Source organism: Grampus griseus (genome assembly GCF_964374135.1).
Source record: "Grampus griseus genome assembly, chromosome: 9".
Lineage (NCBI taxonomy): Eukaryota > Metazoa > Chordata > Mammalia > Artiodactyla > Delphinidae > Grampus > Grampus griseus.
The window spans coordinates 53,759,612-53,773,682 of NC_139003.1; the positions used below are offsets into that span (position 1 = coordinate 53,759,612).

At 39.1% G+C, this 14,071-nt stretch overlaps 1 protein-coding gene across 1 annotated transcript in view; it reads left to right on the top strand.

The window, feature by feature from the left end:
• CFAP69 (cilia and flagella associated protein 69) overlaps positions 1-14,071 on the top strand; it is a gene marked incomplete at its 5' end in the record, with an annotated part of 68,308 nt that overhangs the window by 942 nt on the left and 53,295 nt on the right. The gene's annotated exons all lie outside the window — the stretch shown is intronic.

Sequence of the window (14,071 nt, forward strand, 5' to 3'; positions counted from 1 at the left end):
GGTGTGGGGCTACTATGGGAATTCCTGCTGAGGCTTCACAAGTCTCAGGCTGCGTCAGGAACCTTGTCTCCTGCGTCCACATCCTGGAGGATCCTGGAGAGTTCCTTAGGAGAGGCTAGTTGACTGGGGACCTCTTCTATGGTGGGAGTAGGGTTGCACTCTCTGAAGATGGCCAGACATTCAACCCACAGAGAAACAACACTTCTGCATGAGGAGGAGCAGGTGTTAGGGGAATTTACCTAATCGGGTTTGTGGAAGTATTCCAATCCAGGTGCAGATGATTTTGAGGAACAACAGCTGTCCCTTCACTCCCAAGGCTGCAAGGGGGCTCAACACTACTGCTGTTCTGCCAGGCATGGGGCAAAACTGACGAGTAGGTGAATTTGGTATCTGATGGCTGTCATTCTTCCTTTACTTGGTATTAAAAAAAAAAAGAAGGGATAGGGTCTCAAGGTTATAGGAGGCAGGCAAGAGTGGGTTAAAAAGAAGAAAAAAGGGGAAATACTTTTAACAGGCTGTTGCCAAAATAGTCCACAATGTATCAAATAATGCAGAACAAGTATACCTGTGTATATGTGTGTTTATTTTCTCCCTTCCCTTTCCCTTTCTTTTCCTCTTTCATTACTGCCTCTTCTTACAGGGCCTAGGTTTCTCCTCCGGGAAGAAATCAGTTTGTATTAATTAAAGTTCCTACCCTGTTAATAACTGCTTCTAGGGATATTAACATTTTTTATAGTACTGAAGAAAAAGGCAGTTTCTACCAAAAGAAAGGAAATCGAATAAAGACATCTTAGAGCTGGGAGAAATGGTCTCTAAGCCTTCCTGGGTTTTGTTTGTGGTTGTTTTTACAAATGAGGACCCTAAGGCCACGAGAAGTTAACTGAGAGTTACTCAGTTTCTTTACCGGCAGTGGAGTCTAGTGCTCTTTGCCACTTAAAGTGATAACCTTTATACACCTCTGCCTTGGAACTCTAAATGTTTCCAATCTTTTCAAACCTTTCCATATTTGCAGCCTCCTCCTCTTCCTAGTGACAGTACAGTATATCCTAGTAGCTTAAAGTGAGAATGTGGAGTCTACCTCAATCCATTAAGCCAGCTTCATCATATGCTTGAGAAATCACAAATTGTTCACCCTTTATCTATTTCCTATTTATTTAAATGTTGTTCCTCTTATTATAAAGGATCAGAAGCCCTTTGGAGCAGTGATTATTCAAAATTTAATGTGCATTTGGAGCACCTGGGGAACTTATTAAACGATATAGATTCTAATTCTGTAGGTCTGGGTGGAGCCCTGGATTCTGCTTTTCTAACAGGTTTTCAGGTGATGCCATTGCTACTGGTTGAAGGACTCCATTTTCCACTCAGAGTAGCAACACTTAGTGTATCATAGCTGCAGTATGGTATGTACAGTGTGACAGTTTCACAGCAGCTAACTCCTGGAAAGCCATAGGAGATGGTTTTACATGGACTCAGATTATAAAACAAAGTAAACAACAACAATAAAAATTCCAACCCTCCCCCTGCCAGGTCAGACGATATGGTACCAAATGGGGCTTTAAAAGAACTACTTGCGGCTTCCCTGGTGGCGCAGTGGTTGAGAGTCCGCCTGCCCATGCAGGGGACACGGGTTCATGCCCCGGTCCGGGAAGATCCCACATGCCGCGGAGCGGCTGGACCCGTGAGCCATGGCCGCTGAGCCTGCGCGTCCGGAGCCTGTGCTCCACAACGGGACAGGCCACAACAGTGAGAGGCCCGCATACAGAAGAAAAACAAACAAACAAAAAAAACCAAAGGAGGGCAGAGAGGGAAAGAAAGGAGTAAAACAAAATTAAAACTCTTTAAAAAAAAAAAAAAAAGAACTACTTGCTCTCCTTTCCTGTCACCACAATGCCTCAGTCAATCCTGGATTAATGTCACATCCTTTGGGTCTCACCTCTTCCTCGCTTCCCACTCCATTCACACCACTTTACCATCCTCCTTGCTACCTCTGAGTCCCACCTGTTCTTTCTTTCAGGCTTCTGCAGTAGCTCCTTATTGCTTCCCTCGCTTAATATCATTACATTGACCAGATCACTCAACTCTCTAAACCTGTTCCCTTTTCTGTAAAACAAGCCTGTACTAGATGAGTGTTCCCCAAACTTGGGTGACCATCACAGTCATCTGAGGAGCTTTTCTTAAAAAAACCTGTACATAGCTGGGTCCTTCCCTAGATTTACTTAATCATAATCCTTTAAGTGATTTTTAGCCTCAGAACCACTGAACTATATGTTATCTAAGGGGTCTGCCATCCTCAGAGTGCCTCAGGTCCACTTCTTGTCCTGTTTGCGAGGTTTCCCAATGTATAGTCTGTACTTTATCTGTACCATGTACTCTGCTTAGTGCCACCTTCATGAGGGCAGAAACCTTCTCTGTTGTTTTTTTCTGTAGTGTCCCCTATTATCTCCCAGTAGCATCCAGCACAACACATGGTACACAGGAGGGGATATTAAATATGTATTGAATGAATGCCCTCCCCTCTTTTCTGAATTTAAATCTTACCCTACCTTTAGATCCTACCTCTCCACCATAAAGTAACCCCCAATAGGACATACTTCCCATTCATTTTCACTCTCACAGACCTTCTTCTCATAAATGGGTGTAGTCCTTGGTCTGAGTTTCTCACCTAATTATCAGTTGTTTTACGTTTGTTACTATTTCATGTGTCTTGTTTTGTCTCTTCCTCTCCTTAAGTGTAGAACATATATCTTAATACTTGCGTGTCCCTCCCCTCTCAACTCTGAGTTCAGAGTAGAAATTTAAGTCCTCATTAGTAGCTGATAAAGCCTTCTGTGTTCCAGCCACCCTGGCCTCCTAGCATCTCCTCAACCATGCCAGGTATACCCTGCCTAAGGGCCTCTGCACTTGCTATGCCCACTGCCTGGAAGTTTTCCCCTTCCTATCCATGGCTTGTCCCCTTACCTCCTTCAAGACTGCTGAAATTTTACCCACTCTGTGAGTCTTTTGCCGACCACTGCTTAAGCATCCTAGCACTTTCTACTCCTGTTTCTCCAGAGCATTATCTTGCAATACACTGTATAACTTATTGTCTCCCCCAAAGCATATCAATTCTTTATAAAAGCAGGAGATTTTTTGTGTTTATTCAATACCATATCTTCAGCACTTAGAACAATGGCACAATGGAGGCACACAGTAATATTTGTAGAATAAATATGATTGCGCTTAGTTTTTTGTTTTCACTTGCATAGTATCATGGCTGAGCTTCCTTGCCCAAATTTGCTTTCCGTCTGAGAACCTGCACAATCTGCTAGTTGATGTCATATCCTGCCACTATCTGTAATACTGCCATGGACTGTGTCCTTAAATTGCCTACCCCTGCTTTGGAGTAATTGCTAGAAGTAGCCTCTGTGGTCAGCTGAGAAGTCAGGCAGAGAATGAAGGTGCAAAGAACCAGTGTTTCTGCATCAGACAGCCCTGCTAGCCCATATACTAGCTATGTGACCTTAACAAGTTAGATATCAGGGCCTCAGTTTCAACAACAGGGATAATCTATCTTCATATGGTATATTTGAGGATTAATTAAGATATAACGTACCAGACACATTAATGGACCATAATAAATGTTAGATCCTTTCCCTATAACTAAGTATCAAAGGAGCAGGACTTTCCGCCTTTGAAATGTTCCTTGGTAAAGTGGGAAAATAAGTTCATTCTATAACTTGACGTAAGTGGAGGTCTAGTTTTCTTCAAAGCAGTTTATTAAGCTTTTGATCTTAAAAGGTTTTGTTAAATGTTTTTACAATTTCTCCATAAACATCTTATGATGATAATAACAGCAATTATTTTTATTTTTACATCCATATGTTCTCTCTTCTATACCCTGCCTGTGTGATCTCATTTACCCAGACTGTTCCAATTATTACTTTAAGCCTGTGACTTAGAAATCTCTGCCCCAAATTTAACTCATTTCCAGCCTCAACACAAGCTTCTCCCTCCAGCATCCCTGTCTCAGCAAATGGTGCCAACCACTTATGTAATTCCTCAAGCCTGTACGTCCTCCTTACCTTTTCCTTCTCTTTCCCACCAAATCAAATCACTCATAAGGTCCTGCTGATTCTGCCTCCTTGATGCTTTTCATTCCATTCATTGTTGTGTATCCCGATTGCCACTGCCTTAGTCAAGGCCTGAAGTCACAGACTGGTCTCCCACCTCCAGTCTAGATCTTTCCAGCTCAGTCTCAGCAGACAGAATTATCTTTTTTATTGTTACATTCCTCTGGTTAAAACCTGTGGAAATCAATGAAGACCACCCTAGTGAGAACGAACAGGGGCTTGCTGTTCAGAGCTTGCTATAGAAAGAGAATCTGCCAGCATTGCTTACATTTAGCAGAGACTCCCAAGACAGGCAGGGGAGCTTTACAGTGAATAAAAGGGAGCCTTCTGTATTGCTCTGGTTGGAGGCTGTTGCCTTGGGGAAGCTGGAAGTGAGCTAGCTAGAAGCAAGGCAACCTGTGTGATTGATTTGGGAAGCATACTTGTCTTTTTCTGGTTGGCCCTGAGAGACAAATTGGGGTAAAAAATAGGGAATCTGACAATCATTGACCAGATACTGACTTTTCTGAGCCAGTTGCTGCAGAAGTTGTGGTTTGACTCCCCAGGTTGGTTGCTACAGAGGTTGTAGGACAGAGTTCTGTTGCTAGATATAGTCTGGCCTTTGTCTGTTTTTATATCCAGTCTCTCAAACCATTCAATAGCTTCTGATGATCATTAGCATAGTATACAAGGCCCTCTGTAAAATGGGGTTAATAATAGTATCTACCTCATAGAATTCAGTTAGTAAATTCATTTAGTGCTTACAGCTGTACCTAGAAATAGACTTTGTCTAATAAGTTTTACCTATCACTATTATTGTTATTATCATCATTATTATTCATGATTTGACCTCTACTTACCTTATCAGCATCATCTGTAGCTACTATCCTCTGAACTATCTTCTCCAACCTACTGAATGTCTCACCAGTCCTGTAAATGCCATGTTTTCTCTCATCCCCAGGCCTTCACACATGCTACTTCCTTTGCTCCATTTCTCAAACCTTCAGTTCATCTCACAAATCCTACTCAGTCTCACCTCTGCTTGAAGATTACTTCTTCCAGAAGCTGTCCCAGATTCCCATCCCATTCCCATTCCCATCCCTCCTCCCCATACCATTCTGTCCCCATCTATATAGTTCCAGAGCACACCTCTCAGCCAGATTGATAGGTACTTGAAGTCAGGGCAATGCGTTCCCCACACCTAGCACAGTTTCTGAAATGTCGAAGCTGCTTATAACTATGTATAGACGGAGGAAAAGGCTAAGGGAGGGAGGGAGAGAGGGAGAAACCTTAAAAATATAATATGTGCCATGCAAGTAAAACACAGGGTAACAAGAAGTAGTAATATAAGATAAATTTAGAGATAATACAAGATAAATCTATGTTTTAATCTTTATACACTCTTTCTTGGAAAAGTTATACCTGCTCATTTGGGGGAAAAAATTCTGAAAATACATACAGGTATTAAAAAAATTTTTGCTCTGACATTTCAATATCTTTTACAACCCTCAAAGCCAATGTTGCAGAAAATCGGAAAATAAAAACTCACTATATATATTTATTTCTCTGAGAACACAGGAAGAAAAAGGACAACTGAGGTAGTGGCAGATGGCACTGTTAAATCCCAAAACCTTAAAAGGCAAAACTCTATTTATCAAAAAACTTTGTAACAGTAAATTTAATAATTTAAACAATTTAATAGTAAGATGTAACAATTTTAATGGTAATCATAATACCAAGGATAAATAAGTATATAGTAAATCCCTTTTTTTTATACAGCAGGTTCTTATTAGTCATCAATTTTATACACATCAGTGTATACATGTCAATTCCAATCACCCAGTTCAGCACACCACCATCCCCACCCCCCCACGGTTTTCCCCACTTGGTGTCCATACATTTGTTCTCTACATCTGTGTCTCAACTTCTGCCCTGCAAACCGGTTTATCTGTACCATTTTTTTAGGTTCCACATGCATGTGTTAATGTACGATATTTGTTTTTCTCTTTCTGGCTTACTTCACTCTGTATGACAGTCTCTAGATCCATCCACATCTCAACAACTGACTCAACTTCGTTCCTTTTTATGGCTGAGTAATATTCCATTGTGTATATGTACCACAACTTCTTTATTCATTCGTCTGTCGATGGGCATTTAGGTTGCTTCCATGACCTGGCTATTGTAAATAGTGCTGCAATGAACATTGACGTGCATGTGTCTTTTTGAATTATGGTTTTCTCTGGGTATATGCCCAGTAGTGGGATTGCTGGGTCATATGGTAATTCTAATTTTATTTTTTTAAGGAACCTCCATACTATTCTCCATAGTGGCTGTATCAATTTACATTCCCACCAACAGTGCAAGAGGGTTCCCTTTTCTCCACACCCTCTCCAGCATTTATTGTTTTTAGATTTTCTGATGATGCCCATTCTAACTGGTATGAGGTGATACCTCATTGTAGTTTTGATTTGCATCTCTCTAATAATTATTGATGTTGAGCAGCTTTTCATGTGCTTCTTGGCCATCTGTATGTCTTCTTTGGAGAAATGTCTATGTAGGTTTTCTGCCCATTTTTGGATTGGGCTGTTTTTTTTGTTTTGTTTTGTTTTTCGGTACGTGGGCCTCTCACTGTTGTGGCCTCTCCCGTTGCGGAGCACAGGCTCCGGTCGCGCAGGCTCAGCGGCCATGGCTCACGGGCCCAGCCGCTCCGCAGCATGTGGGATCTTCCTGGACCCGGACATGAACCCATGTCCCCTGCATCGGCAGGCAGACTCTCAACCACTGCGCCACCAGCGAAGCCCTGGGTTGTTGTTTTTTTAATATTGAGCTGCATGAGCTGTTTATATATTTTGGAGATTAATCCTTTGTCCGTTGATTCATTTGCAAATATTTTCTCCCATTCTGAGGGTTGTCTTTTTGTCTTGTTTATGGTTTCCTTTGCTGTGCAAAAGCTTTGAAGTTTCATTAGGTCCCATTTGTTTATTTTTGTTTTTATTTCCATTACTCTAAGAGGTGGATCAAAAAAGATCTTGCTGTGGTTTATGTCAAAGAGTGTTCTTCCTACGTTTTCCTCTAAGAGTTTTATAGTGTCCAGTCTTACATTTAGGTCTTGAATCCATTTTAAGTTTATTTTTGTGTATGGTGTTAGGGAGTGTTCTAATTTCATTCTTTTACATGTAGCTGTCCAGTTTATCCAGCACCACTTATTGAAGAGACTGTCTTTTCTCCATTGTATATCTTTGCCTCCTTTGTCATAGATTAGTTGACCATAGATGTGTGGGTTTCTCTCTGGGCTTTCTATCTTGTTCCATTGATCTGTGTTTCTATTTTTGTGCCACTACCATTTTGTCCTGATTACTGTAGCTATCTATATAGTCTGAAGTCACGGAGTCTGATTCCTCAGCTCCGTTTTTTCCCCTCAAGATTGCTTTGGCTATTCGGGGTCTTTTGTGTCTCTATACAAATTTTAAGGTTATTTGTTCTAGTTCCGTAAAAAATGCCATTGGTAGTTTGATAGGGATTGCACTGAATCTGTAGATTGCTTTGGGTAGTATAGTCATTTTCACAATATTGATTCTTCCAATCCAAGAACATGGTATATCTCTCCATCTGTTGGTATCCTCTTTAACTTCTTTCATCAGTGTCTTATAGCTTTCTGCATACAGGTCTTTTGTCTCCCTAGGTAGGTTTATTCGTAGGTATTTTATTCTTTTTGTTGTAATGGTAAATGGGAGTGTTTCCTTAATTTCTCTTTCAGATTTTTCATCATTAGTGTATATGTAAGAGATTTCTGTGCATTAATTTTGTATCCTGCAACTTTACCAAATACATTGATTAGCTCTAGTAGTTTTCGGGTGGCATCTTTAGGATTCTCTATGTATAGTATCATGTCATCTGCAAACAGTGACAGTTTTAATTCTTCTGTGGATTCCTTTTCTTTCTCTTTTCTGATTGCCATGGCTAGGACTTCCAAAACTTTGTTGAATAATAGTGGTGAGAGTGGACATCCTTGTCTCGCTCTTGATCTTAGAGGAAATGCTTTCAGTTTTTCACCATTGAGAATGATGTTTGCTGTGGATTTGTCGTATATGGCCTTTATCATGTTGAGGTAGGTTCCCTCTATGCCCACTTTCTGGAGAGTTTTTATCATAAACGGGTGTTTAATTTTGTCAAAAGCTTTTTCTGCATCTATTGAGATGATCATACATTTTTTCTCCTTCAGTTTATTAATATGGTGTATCACATTGATTGGTTTGCGTATATTGAAGAATCCTTGCATCCCTGGGATAAATCCCACTTGATCATGGTGTATGATCCTTTTGATGTGTTGTTGGATTCTGTTTGCTAGTATTTTGTTGAGGATATTTGCATCTATATTCATCAGTGATATTGGTCTGTAATTTTCTTTTTTTGTAGTATCTTTGTCTGGTTTTGGTATCAGGGTGATGGTGGCCTCATAGAATGAGTTTGAAGGTGTTCCTTCCTCTGCAATTTTTTGGAAGAGTTTGAGAAGGATGGGTGTTAGCTCTTCTCCAAATGTTTGATAGAATTCACCTGTGAAGCCATCTGGTCCTGGACTTTTGTTTGTTGGAAGATTTTTAATCACAGTTTCAATTTCATTACTTGTGATTGGTCTGTTCATATTTTCTATTTCTTCCTGGTTCAGTCTTGGAAGGTTATACCTTTCTAAGAATTTGTTCATTTCTTCCAGGTTGTCCATTTTATTGGCATAGAGTTGCTTGTAGTAGTCTCTTAGGATGCTTTGTATTTCTGCAGTGTCTGTTGTAACTTCTCCTTTTTCATTTCTAATTTTATTGATTTGAGTCCTCTCCCTCTTTTTCTTGATGAGTCTGGCTAATGGTTTATCAATTTTGTTTATCTTCTCAAAGAACCAGCTTTTAGTTTTATTGATCTTTGCTATTATTTTCTTTGTCTCTGTTTCATTTATTTCTGCTCTCATCTTTATGATTTATTTCCTTCTGCTAACTTTGGGTTTTGTTTGTTCTTCTTTCTCTAGTTCCTTTACATGTAAGGTTAAATTGTTTATTTGAGATTTTTCTTGTTTCTTGAGGTAGGCTTGTATAGCTATAAACTTCCCTCTTAGAACTGCTTTTGCTGCATCCCATAGGTTTTGGATCGTCGTGTTTTCATTGTCATTTGTCTCTAGGTATTTTTTGATTTCCTCTTTGATTTCTTCAGTGATCTCTTGATTATTTAGTAACGTATTGTTTAGCCTCCATGTGTTTGTGTTTTTTTTGTTTTTTTCCCTGTAATTCATTTCTAATTTCATAGCGTTGTGGTCAGAAAAGATGCTTGATATGATTTCAATTTTCTTAAATTTACTGAGGCTTGATTTGTGACCCAAGATGTGATCTATCCTCTAGTATGTTCCGTGCGCACTTGAGAAGAAAGTGTAATCTGCTGTTTTCGGATGGAGTGTCCTATAAATATCAATTAAATCTATCTGGTCTATTGTGTCATTTAAAGCTTGTGTTTCCTTATTTATTTTCATTTTGGTGATCTGTCCATTGTTGTAAGTGAGGTGTTAAAATCCCCTACTATTATTGTGTTACTGTCTATTTCCTCTTTTACAGCTGTTAACAGTTGCCTTATGTATTGAGATGCTCCTATGTTGGGTGCATATATATTTATAATTGTTATATCTTCTTGGAATGATCCCTTGATCATTATGTAGTGTTCTTCCTTGTCTCTTGCAACAATCTTTATTTTAAAGTCTATTTTATCTGATATGAATATAGCTACTCCAGCTTTTTTTGATTTCCATTTGCATGGAATATCTTTTTCCATCCCCTCACTTTCAGTCTGTACGTGTCCCTAGGTCTGAACTGGGTCTCTTTTAGACAGCATATATATGGGTCTTGTTTTTTTTTGGTAGGGTTAATTAATTATTTATTTATTTATTTATTTTTTCACACACACACTGTATTTTATTTTTACAAGAGGTAAATAGACTGACACCAAGCATTGTAAATGGATGACCACAACAAAAGCAACAGTGATTGCAATTACCAAACACAAAACACACTCATACTATGTCATAATATTGACATTCAGTCCAGTAATACTCCACTGTAACAGCTCCTTTACTTTGCAGTGAAAATTGATTTGTATATTTTTTGCCTCTGATTCCTTGTGGGATTTTTATTTTATTCAAACAGAAAGTCACAAAAATTATAATCATCCTCATCAGTTCACTCAGTCCCATGTAATTTTTTTTCATCTTTATCTTTTGTTAGCACTTTTATGAGTTCATCAGTTTTCCATTAGAGTTCTGAAAATGCTTATTCATTCAGTTCAGCAGTACAGTCAGTTACCAGAAACCTGTACTTGTCAGTCTTTTCCATGAATTCCTTGAAGATGAAACCCTTTTATAGGAACGTATTTGCAAAAGCATCAGAGTACACCCAGAACTGTCTGTAAATGACAAAAGACTTAAAAATGACCACAGTTAAAGATTTGATGAAAGTTCATAATAATGCAATTGACAAGGAAATTTAGTTATTTCTGAGATATACATTTTAAAGTAATAATTAGAATGACTTATAACATTATACCAGAACATATAAGATTTTTAAAAAATTCATGTAATGTCTGAAACATTTATATTAACATATTTCCATGCAAATAACCCAATGAAAGTTTAGTATTAGTTGTTTTGTTTGTTTGTTTATACTGCAGGTTCTTATTAGTCATCAGTTTTATACACATCAGTTTTATACACATGTCAATCCCAATCACCCAATTCAGCACACCACCATCCCCACTCCACCACAGTTTTCCCCCCTTGTTGTCCATATGTCTGTTCTCTACATCTGTGTCTCAACTTCTGCCCTGCAATGGGTCTTGTTTTTGTATCCATTCAGCAAGCCTGTGTCTTTTGGTTAGGGCATTTAATTCATTCACGTTTAAGGTAATTATCAATATGTATGTTCCTATGACCATTTTCTTAATTGTTTTGGGTTTGTTTTTGTAGGTCATTTTCTTTTCTTGTGTTTCCCACTTAGAGAAGTTCCTTTAGCATTTGTTGTAGAGCTGGTTTGGTGATGCTGAATTCTCTTAGCTTTTGCTTTTCTGTAAACCTTTTGATTTCTCCAATGAATCTGAATGAGATCCTTGCCGGGTAGAGTAATCTTGGTTGTAGTTTCTTCCCTTTCATCACTTTAAGTATATCATGCCACTCCCTTGTGGCTTGTACAGTTTCTGCTGAGAAATCAGCTGTTCACCTTATGGGAGTTCTCTTGTATGTTATTTGTCGTTTTTCCCTTGCTGCTTTCAATAATTTTTCTTTATCTTTAATTTTTGCCAGTTTGATTACTATGTGTCTCAGCATGTTTCTCCTTGGGTTTATCCTGTATGGGACTCACTGCGCTTCCTAGACTTGGGTGGCTATTTCCTTTCCCATGTTAGGGAAGTTTTCGACTATAATCTCTTCAAATATTTTCTCAGGTCCTTTCTCTCTCTCTTCTCCTTCTGGGACCCCTATAATGTGGATGTTGTTGTGTTTAATGTTGTCCCAGAGGTCTCTTAGGCTGTCTTCATTTCTTTGCATTCTTTTTTCTTTATTCTGTTCTGCAGCAGTGAATTCCACCATTCTGTCTTCCAGGTCACTTATCTGTTCTTCTGCCTCAGTTATTCTGCTATTGGTTCCTTCTAGTGTAGTTTTCATTTCAGTTATTGTATTGTTCATCTCTGTTTGTTTGTTCTTTAATTCTTCTAGGTCTTTGTTAAACATTTCTTGCATCTTCTCGATCTTTGCCTCCACTCTTTTTCCGAGGTCCTGGATCATCTTCACTATCATTATTCTGAATTCTTTTTCTGGAATGTTGCCTATCTCTACTTCATGTAGTTGTTTTTCTGGGGTTTTATCTTGTTCCTTCATCTGGTACATAGCTCTCAGCCTTTTCATATTGTCTACCTTTCTGTGAATGTGGTTTTTGTTCCGCAGGCTGCAGGATTGTAGTTCTTCTTGCTTCTGCTGTCTGCCCTCTGGTGGATGAGGCTATCTAAGAGGCTTGTGTAAGTTTCCTGATGGGAGGGACTGGTGGTGGGTAGAGCTGACTGTTGCTCTGGTGGCCAGAGCTCAGTAAAACTTTAATCCACTTGCCTGTTGATGGGTGGGGCTGGGTTCCCTCCCTGTTCATTGTTTGGCCTGAGGTAACCCAACACTGGAGCCTACCTGGGCTCTTTTGTGGGGCTAATGACAGACTCTGGGAGGGCTCAGGCCAAGGAGTACTTCCCAGAACTTCTGCTGCAAGTGTCCTTGTCCCCACGGTGAGTCACAGCCACCCCCTGCCTCTGCAGGAGACCCTCCGACACTAGCAGGTAGGTCTGGTTCAGTCTCCCCTGGGGTCACTGCTCCTTCCCCTGGGTCCCGATGCGCACAATACTTTGTCTGTGCCCTCCAAGAGTGGAGTCTATTTTTCCTCCAGTCCTGTTGAAGTCCTGCAGTCAATTCCCACTCGGCTTCAAAGTCTGATTCTCTAGGAATTCCTCCTCCCATTGCCAGACCCCCAGCTTGGGAAGCCTGACGTGGGGGCTCAGAACCTTCACTCCAGTGGGTGGACTTCTGTCGTATAAGTGTTCTCCAGTCTGCGAGTCACCCACCCAGCAATTATGGGAGTAAATCCTTTTTGATTGTTAATTTTTGAAGTAAAAATCATATTGAGTAAATAAACTCACTCAGATACTTATTCTGCAGACTTAATGTTAGAATGCTTAACTGAAAATTGGTTTTGAAAGAGATTTCTTGAGATCAGAACATGTGAGTTTGTAATTGTGAAAGGAAAGGAAATTCTAGCCCTAAGAGGCAATGGAATAATGACTGCGTAGAAAGGTGACTATGTAGAAATATGGAACGGTATGTATTATAGATTTAAAAATCAGAATATACAATAGTGTTAACACTAAATGAAATTATGTAATGTATTTATACATGTAAACAAAAACAGAAAATAAAATATTAAAATACATATATAAAGCAGAAAATAATAAAAATGTATTTTGATGATAATAAGATCTTTTTCTTTTTGAATATTTTTTATTACGTCATCTTTTCAAACAGTTATTTTAAAGTAGAAATAAGTATGAAAGCAGGAGAGATGGGAAGAAGGAAACAAAAGAGACTGGGATAGCTTAACCCTTCTAATAGGAGTGAGCAGTATTGATATAACATTTGAATGAAAGAAAACGCCATGCAGCAAAGCATTAATCCCCAAGATAAATATAGCCAAAACTGCATTTAGAATTTTGACATTTGTATACTATCATAAGTACTTAAACTTTGGATAACACCTTCTATTTCCTTCCCCATTTACCTACAAATAACTTATATATGTTACACCCAGTGTTTGGTGCTGGGGATGCCAGAAAACAAAAGTCTTCCCTCACAGTAAACTTTGGGATAGGGGATAAGGATGTAAACCATTTTAGAATAAGGTGACGGGAACTGTGATGGATATACATTCAAAGTGCTATGGGAGTACCCAGGAGGGACATTTGTTGTATCCTTTTTCCTCCCTTGGGGAGGTGACACCTGAACTATGTCTTGAAGGACCTGGGGAGGTTAACTAAGGAGACAGATAGGATTGTAACAACATAATGAAAACAGAGGAGGGGGTGAAAGGCATTAGTGGAGAGTCATTGAATGATTTAGATGTGTTGTGTTCAGATTTGGGTTTTATTGTTCTGATCAGAGGGTAGAACCGTAAGGGTGCAAGACTAGAGGCGGGGAGAACAAACAGCAGGAAACCTTCAAAACTGAGTGAGAAATGAGAACTGAATAAATCATTAAGATGGAGTGGGCCAGATACTATAAAACTCTTAGAGGAAAACATAGGCAGAACACTCTTTGACATAAATCACAGCAAGATTTTCTCAATCCACTGCCTAGAGTAATGAAAATAAAAAGAACAATAAACAAATAGGACCTAATTAAACTTAAAAGCTTTTGCACAGCAAAGGAA